This window comes from Carassius carassius, chromosome 25 (assembly GCF_963082965.1).
Source record: "Carassius carassius chromosome 25, fCarCar2.1, whole genome shotgun sequence".
Lineage (NCBI taxonomy): Eukaryota > Metazoa > Chordata > Actinopteri > Cypriniformes > Cyprinidae > Carassius > Carassius carassius.
Window position 1 is genome coordinate 30,503,164 of NC_081779.1, and position 7,500 is coordinate 30,510,663.

General features: G+C 35.2%; 1 long non-coding RNA gene and 2 other non-coding genes across 3 annotated transcripts in view; all 3 read left to right on the forward strand.

The window, feature by feature from the left end:
* LOC132104553 (uncharacterized) overlaps positions 1-7,500 on the forward strand; it is a 343,753-nt gene that overhangs the window by 245,328 nt on the left and 90,925 nt on the right. The window lies entirely within an intron of this gene.
* LOC132105048 (5S ribosomal RNA) lies at positions 6,276-6,394 on the forward strand. Its single transcript, XR_009423760.1, has one exon. It is a non-coding gene; the product is annotated as a 5S ribosomal RNA (ribosomal RNA).
* LOC132105117 (5S ribosomal RNA) lies at positions 6,479-6,597 on the forward strand. Its single transcript, XR_009423826.1, has one exon. It is a non-coding gene; the product is annotated as a 5S ribosomal RNA (ribosomal RNA).

Here is a 7,500-nt window from a genome sequence, read left to right on the forward strand (position 1 = left end):
GCTTTTGGGTTTTCTTTCCTACTTATATAATGTACTGGACATTAGAATGACTGATCTTTAAATAGCCCTCTCTTTGCAGCAACCTTCGCTTACGGCCATACCAACCTGAGGGCGCTAGAGAGCTACAGGAAGTGTTGGCTGCAGTTGGGAGAGGAAGGCTCTCCTCCATTTTGATTTTTCTGTCAGTGTTTGTTTTGTGAGTTGTTTTTGGACTTTAGTTTATTTTTTGTGTTTTTTCTGTTTTAAACCACCTAACAGCAGCATCTTGCTGGCTGGAGGGTGGTTAATTTTTTGTTTGATTTTTGTACAATGGACGGATTATTGGCAAACGACACTGGACTGGCTGGAGAGACACGCATGGCAAACGACACTGGAATGGCTGGAGAGACACGTATGGCAAACGAAACTGGACTGGCTGGAGAGACACGTATGGCAAACGACACTGGACTGCTTGGAGAGACACGTATGGCAAATGACCCTGGACTGGCTGGAGAGACACGCATGGCAAATGATCCTGGAGTGGAGTATCGACAACGAGCAGGACACGGTAAAAAACAAGATGCAAGAGATAAAATTGGTGAAAGGAAATACTTAAAGGAGGCAACTGTGATTGTGAATGTCGAGAACGTAAATGAGGTGAGAGCTGTGGATATTATTAAAGCGGTGACGGAAAAATGTGGATATGGTAAAATTTTAGCACTAAGGCCAAGACAAGGAAAGGAATATGAACTGACAATGGAGAAAGAAGAAACATGTGATGAACTGACTGAGGGATTGTTAATTAAAGGAGTTAACTGTGAGATAAAGAAACTGCAAAATAGAGATTATGTTGTTTCCTTCATGCACCTGCCCGTCTACCTTGATGATAAAGACATTTTTAGAAAATTGGAGGGATGGGGAGTTAATCCCATTTCAAAATTAAAAAGAAGATGCTACCCGGGCACTGAAATAGAGGATGGAACAAGGTTTTTAAAAGTGAGATTCCCCAAGGAGGTGGCATCATTGCCCTACAGCACAAAGCTGGAAACAGCAGAAGGGCCGCAGTACTTTAGGGTGATGCACAGCCACCAGGTGAAGACCTGTAAGCTGTGCATGAGCCCGGATCATCTGCTCAAAGAATGCCCTGAATTTAAGTGTCACAAGTGCGAGGAAAGGGGACATTTCGCAAGGGATTGCAATGCGGTCAGATGCCCGGAGTGTCAAAAGATTTTAAACAAGTGTGAGTGTTGGATGGAGGGAGAGGAAGGAGGTCTGGAGCATCGGGTGGACGGACAGGTGCATGAAGGAAACACTGAAGAGGAAGGAGATATTGATGAAGGACAAGGGGATGAAGGATTATCACAAAAGGAAACAGAAGGAGGAACAGGAAACCAAGAGGAAGAAGAAGAAGGAAAAAAGAATGATATGGATGAGGAACAAACAGCAGAACAGAATACCCAATGGACAGAAATGGAAATATCTGACAGTTTTAAAAATCTTTTGGATAATGTGGAGAGGGATGAACAGGGAATGTATGATCAAAACAAAGAAATGGACAGTGAAGAAGAAACAAGGATGGACAACATGGGAAAAGACAGAGGGGAGAGAGGACAAAGTAGAAGAAGAACATTAAAGGTAAAACCAAATGTGGAAAATGCAAGAAAAAAGTTAATGACAAGGGGCCGAGTAAAAAGTGTAAACAGATATGAAGTGTTAAGAGGGCTGGAGGGAGAAGATGGAAAATAATGGTTTTTATGTATTTATTTTTATTTATTTTAATGGTTTTAAGTTGTGTTACTTTTAATGCAAGGGGATTGATGGACATGGGTAAATTTGAAAAGGTGAAAGAAATGTGTAAAGGAGAGGATGTGATTTTATTACAAGAAACTAACTGGAGGGAAGAGTACATGACTGAAATAAGGAAAAGGTGGAGCGGAGAGATTTTATATAACAATGGTGATGGGAGGCTTGGAAGAGGAGTTGCGATTTTAATAAAAGAAAACTGTGGGGTATCATGTAAAACAATATATAATGACGTAGATGGGAAATGTATTGCGGTTGAAATGGAGTATGAGGAGAAAAAAGTTATTGTAGTTAATATTCATGCACCGACTGTAGAGAATGAAAAGAAGGAATATTTTAATGTATTAAGAGATTTTTTAAAAAAGCATAAAGAAGTTATTATGATGGGTGATTTTAATACCGTTTTCAGTAAATTAGAAATGGGTGAGGGAATGGTTTTTAAAAATGATAAAGGAAGAAAAGAACTGAAACTATTAATGGAAGAAAATAATATGATTGATGTATGGAGAGAAAGAAATGAAAAAAAGAAAGAATATTCAAGGAGGCAATTAGTAGGGAATTTTATGTGTAAGACAAGGATTGATTTTATTTTGTGTACAAGGAACATTGAAGGATATATCGGTAACATTAAATATGAAGAATCAAGCTTAAGTGACCATAAACCAATTTTTTTGCAAGTAGACTGGAGTTCAGTGAAAAGAGGGCCGGGTGTATGGGTGTTAAATGTAGAGGTTTTGAAGAATGAGGAGTATGTTTTAAGTATTAAAGAAATTATTGAAAAAGAAAAGGAGAATGAAATGTACAGTGAAGATAAACGGATATGGTGGGAAAATGTTAAATATTTAGTTAAAAAATTCACAATAAAGTATTGCAAATTAATACAGATATGTAAGAGGAAGAAGGAGAGAGAAATAAGAGAAAAATTGGAAAAGGAATTAAATGAGAATGGGAAAGATATACAAAAAATAAAAGAATTGGAGGGAATATTGAAAGAAATGGAAGAGAAAAAATATGAAGGAGCAAGACTAAGAAGTAAAGCTAAATATACTGTGGAGGGAGAAAAATGTACAAAATTTTTCTTTGATCTAGAAAAAATACGAGGGAAAGCTGGAATGATTAAAGAAATAAGAGGAAAAAATGGTGTAGTGGTGGAAACAAATGAGGAAATATTAAAAGAAGTAAAAGCATATTATGAGAACCTGTTTAGTACTGAGGGGTTGAAGGAAGAAGAGAAATTGGAGTTACTTAAGCAAATAAAAACAACAGTAGGAGAAGTAGACAAAAAAGAGTGTGATGAAGAGATAAGAGAAGAAGAGATAAAAAGAGCAATAAGTGAATTAAACAAAAATAAAAGTCCAGGTATAGATGGTTTGGGGAGTGAATTTTATATTGTTTTTAAAGATTTTTTAACCAGTATTTTAAAAGAAGTATATGAAGAGATCTTTAAAAAAGAAGAAATGAATCAGAGAATGGGGATGGGATTATTAAAGTTGATATATAAAAGAAAAGGAGATAAAGTAGACTTAAAAAATTATAGACCAATTACAATGTTGAATACAGATCTGAAAATTTTAACAAAAGTTTTAGCCAACAGATTGAAAGAGGTAATGCCAACCATAATTGAAACAAATCAAGTGTATGGAGTTAAAGGGAAAGATATAGCGGACACAACTTTAAGTATAATAGATAGAATAAGATATATGAAAGAAAAAAACAAAAAAGGATATGTTATTAGTTTGGATTTCGAAAAGGCTTTTGATAGAGTGGAGCATGAATATTTATTTGGAATTTTAAGAAGGTATGGGTTTGGGGAAAATTTTATCAAGTGGATTACAATTTTATATAGGGGAGCAATAACAAGAATACAGTGTAATGGTTTTTTAACTGAATGTTTTAAAATTACTAGATCAATAAGACAAGGATGTCCATTATCAGCGCTTTTATATTCTTTAGTTGCAGAACCATTGGGATTAGCTATTAAAATAGACGAAGACATAAGAGGGATAAACATTGAAGGAAGTGGGGGAAATGAAAAAATATTTCAATATGCAGATGATACGACAATAATAGTTAAAGATATAGAGAGTGTTAATAAAGTAATGGAAGTAGTACAGATGTTTTGTAGGGGATCAGGAGGTAAGATAAATGAAGAAAAAACTATATATATGAGATTTGGAGGAGTGACTGTTTTAACAGAGTATTTTCATTTTAAAGAAACAAAAGAAATAAGGATTTTAGGTGTTCTAATGGGAAAAGAAGAAAGGAATGTTAAAGAAAAAATGTGGGAAGAAATAGTAGGAGGTATTGAAAGAAGGTTAAATTTTTGGAAATTGAGGACATTAAGTTTAAAAGGGAAGGTTTTAATTTTAAATGTGTTAATGGTGTCAAAGTTGTGGTATGTTTTATATGTGACTGCTATGCCAATGTGGGTGGAGACAAGGTTGAAAAAATGTTTTTTAGATTTTTTATGGAATAGTAAACCGTCAAGAATTGCATATAGTACATTAATAGGAGAAATAGGGAAAGGAGGGATGGGATTAATTGATGTTGAACAGAGAAAAAATAGCTTAAGAATTAAAATAGTAAAAAAATATCTAGATGATGGTCACAAAACTGCATGGAAAAAAACAATGGAATATTTTTTAAACAAATGTGGGGATTTTAACATGGGGGATGGGATTTTATGGATGAAAACAAAGAATTGGATGACAGAGTGCTTACCAGAGTTTTATAGGGAAATGTTTAGTGCCTGGGGAAAATTTTTAGATAGACTTGAGTATGATCCACATGGGAGAGAAAACATTTTAAATCAACCTCTGTTTTTAAACCAAAACATTTTAAAACAAGACAAAGGAATTTTTTTAAAGAAATGGATGGAAGTGGGGATAACAAGAGTGAGAGATGTTTTGTATGAATTTAAAGAAGGGTTTTTACCAACACAATTTATTGTAGATGCAATGGAGGAGGCAAAAGAGGATTACAGTGAACAAGTAATAAAAAATAAATATGAAATCATTAAAAATGCAATACCTAAAGAGTGGATAAAAAGAATAGAAAGTATGGAAGGAGAGCCAAAAGAGAAATGTATTCATGTGAAATTAGGGGGAAAACTGTATGATTTTAAGGAATGTACTGTGAAAATGATTTATTGTGCTTTTAGAGATGATGTTTTTAAAGAGCCGATTGCAAATGGTTACTGGGTGCAGAAATTCAAAGATTTAAAAAAAGAGTGTATATGGAGAAACATGACGGGGAAATGTGTGGAAACAAAATTGGAATGTTTGGAGTATTTTATAAGGCATAAAGTGGTTTTTACTGATGTTATTTTAAATAAAATAGGAATGGAAGAAAATGCTCTGTGTAAAGTGTGCCAGGAAGAGGAAGAGGGGATTTTACATATGTTTTTTACATTGTAGAGAGCTAGAGGACTTTTTAAGGAAATGTAAATGTTTAATTAAAGATGTGACTGAGGAGTGGGATGAAAATGTAATGGAATGGAACAGAGTTGTGATGTTTGGTTGGGAAAAAAAGTTTCAAAACAAAAGTTTCATTAATCTGTGTGTAATGCTAATGAAAAGTGCAATATGGGACAGAAGAACTGTGGCTAAAAAGGAAAAAATTGTGTTGGATGTTTGGAGGATGTTTAAAAGAAAAACAGAATTATATACTGAAAGACTGTATGTGTACTTTAAAGGTGTAAATATGTTAGACTCTTTTTATGATGTTTTTACCCCAAAAGTTTATTGTGTTTTAAATGATTTAATGTGGAAGCTGCCAGGAAGTGAAGGAGATTTTTAAATTATCTATGTAAAGGAAAGATGTGTAATGTAGGGATGTGTAAAGGCAATGTAAAAAAAAAAAAAAAAAAAAAAAAAAAAAAAAGGCTATGCCTGATCTTGTCTTATCTCGGAAGCTAAGCAGGCTTGGGCATGGTTAGTACTTGGATGGGAGACCGCCTGGGAGTACCAGGTGCTGTAAGCTTTTTGGAAATTTTTCACTAAGTATATAATAATCTTGCAAAAAAAAAAAAAAAAAGAGTCAATGCCAGATCTCTGAATCTTAGCAGGTTTAGGTCTGGTTAGTACTTGGATGAGAGACCGCCTGGGAATACCAGGTGCTTTAAGCTTTTTGGAAATTTTTCAGTAATTATATAATAATCTTGCCAAAAAAAAAAATAGTGTCATTGTCCGATCTCTGAATATTAGCAGGTTTAGGCCTGGTTAGTACTTGGATGGGAGACCGCCTTGGAATAGCAAGGTGCTTTAAGCTTTTTGGAAATTTTTCACTAAGTATATAATAATCTTGCAAAAAAAAAAAATTGTCAATGCCCGATCTCTGAATCTTAGCAGGTTTAGGTCTGGTTAGTACTTAGATGAGAGACCGCCTGGGAATACCAGGTGCTTTAAGCTTTTGGGTTTTCTTTCCTACTTATATAATGTACTGGACATTAGGATGACTGATCTTTAAATAGCCCTCTCTTTGCAGCAACCTTCGCTTACGGCCATACCAACCTGGCTATGCCCGATCTCGTCTGATCTCGAAAGCTAAGCAGGTTTGGGCCTGGTTAGTACTTGGATGGTAGACCGCCTGGGAATACTAGGTGCTGTAAGCTTTTGGGTTTTCTTCCCTACTTATACAATGTACTGGCGATTAGAATGGCTGATCTTTAAATAGCCCTCTCTTTGCAGCAACCTTCGCTTATGGCCATACCAACCTGGCTATACCTGATCTCGTCTGATCTCGGAAGCTAAGCAGGCTTGGGCCTGGTTAGTACTTGGATGGGAGACTTTCTGGGAGTACCAGGTGCTGTAAGCTTTTTGGAAATTTTTCACTAAGTATATAATAATCTTGCAAAAAAAAAAAAAAAAAAAAAAAAAGAGTCAATGCCCGATCTCTGAATCTTAGCAGGTTTAGGTCTGGTTAGTACTTGGATGAGAGACCGCCTGGGAATACCAGGTGCTTTAAGCTTTTTGGAAATTTTTCAGTAATTATATAATAATCTTGCCAAAAAAAAATAGTGTCATTGCCCGATCTCTGAATATTAGTTGGTTTGGGCCTGGTTAGTACTTGGATGGGAGACCGCCTTGGTATAGCAAGGTGCTTTAAGCTTTTTGGAAATTTTTCAGTAAGTATAAAATAATCTTGCAAAAAAAAAAAAAAAAAAAGAGTCAATGCCCGATCTCTGAATCTTAGCAGGTTTAGGTCTGGTTAGTACTTGGATGAGAGACCGCCTGGGAATACCAGGTGCTTTAAGCTATTTGGAAATTTTTCAGTAATTATATAATAATCTTGCCAAAAAAAAAAAATAGTGTCATTGCCCGATCTCTGAATATTAGCAGGTTTGGGCCTGGTTAGTACTTGGATGGGAGACTGCCTTGGAATAGCAAGGTGCTTTAAGCTTTTTGGAAATTTTTCACTAAGTATATAATAATCTTGCAAAAAAAAAAAAAAAAAGAGTCAATGCCCGATCTCTGAATCTTAGCAGGTTTAGGTCTGGTTAGTACTTGGATGAGAGACCGCCTGGGAATACCAGGTGCTTTAAGCTTTTTGGAAATTTTTCACTAAGTATATAATAATCTTGCAAAAAAAAAAAAAAAAGAAAAAATTGTCAATGCCCGATCTCTGAATCTTAGCAGGTTTAGGTCTGGTTAGTACTTAGATGAGAGACCGCCTGGGAATACCAGGTGCTTTAAGCTTTTGGGTTTTCTTTCCTACTTA